A 952-nucleotide genomic window follows, 5' to 3' on the forward strand; every position below is an offset into this window, starting at 1 on the left:
ATTTGTCCTCTAGCCATCCCTGCTTAGCCATTTTGCACTTCCTGTCGATCTCATTTTTGAGAAGTTTGCATTCCTTTTTGCCTGCTTCATTTACTGCGTTTTTATATTTTCTCCTTTCATCAGTTAAATTCAATATTTCTTCTGTTACCCAAGGCTCACTAGATGGTAGAGTTTTGTTAGGCCTGGCTCTCCCAAGGCTGTCAGTAGTTCTAATGGAATGTTGTCTACAGTGCTTGACTTGAAGAAAGGATCGGTTGGTAGGAAATGTTCTGAGGCATCAAGGGATCACCAATTTAGTATCGGAGCGCAGCGTGGATGGTAAAAATCGTAGAGGGAGACCAAGAGATGAATACACTAAGCAGATTCAGAAGGATGTAGGTTGCAGTAGGTACTGGGAGATGAAGAAGCTTGCACAGGATAGAGCATGATGGAGAGCTGCATCAAACCAGTCTCAGGACTGAAGACCACCACCATCACAACAACAACAACAACATGTCGTGGAGAATATGGACCACGAGAAATTTTGCACTACACGGAGAAACTGTGGTATACTTCAAATATTGTGACACATAGGAATTACTGACATTAGCTGCGAGTGGGCATGGTTGAAATCAATTAGAAGACACTTGAATATTTGTGCCGGACTGGTATTCGAACCAGGGTCTCCTGCTTGCTAGGCAGATACTCTGACCACTAAGCCACGGCACACAGCGGTCATCTCATCTAGACGGACTAGCGTAGAACGCCTTAGATGTCCGTTCTCTGCTTCATCGTTAAAAAGCTGTCGGACTTAAGTATTTAGCCGGACATCTGACTACCCTGCTTGGATGGCAGAGGGCGTCACAACCTACACCAATCTCTGTCGCTACCCACCCCCCCTCCGCTCTCCCCCCCCCCCTCACACACACACACACATACACACACACACACACAGAGCGCTGGGATGCCGCCA

At 46.7% G+C, this 952-nt stretch overlaps 1 non-coding gene across 1 annotated transcript; it reads right to left on the bottom strand.

Annotated features, from left to right (window-relative positions):
* Positions 1–634: 634 nt before the first annotated feature.
* Trnaa-agc (transfer RNA alanine (anticodon AGC)) lies at positions 635–708 on the bottom strand. Its single transcript has one exon. It is a non-coding gene; the product is annotated as a tRNA-Ala (tRNA).
* Between the last annotated feature and the right edge of the window lie 244 nt (positions 709–952).

The sequence above is a fragment of the Schistocerca cancellata genome, chromosome 11, assembly GCF_023864275.1.
Source record: "Schistocerca cancellata isolate TAMUIC-IGC-003103 chromosome 11, iqSchCanc2.1, whole genome shotgun sequence".
NCBI classification, from domain to species: domain Eukaryota; kingdom Metazoa; phylum Arthropoda; class Insecta; order Orthoptera; family Acrididae; genus Schistocerca; species Schistocerca cancellata.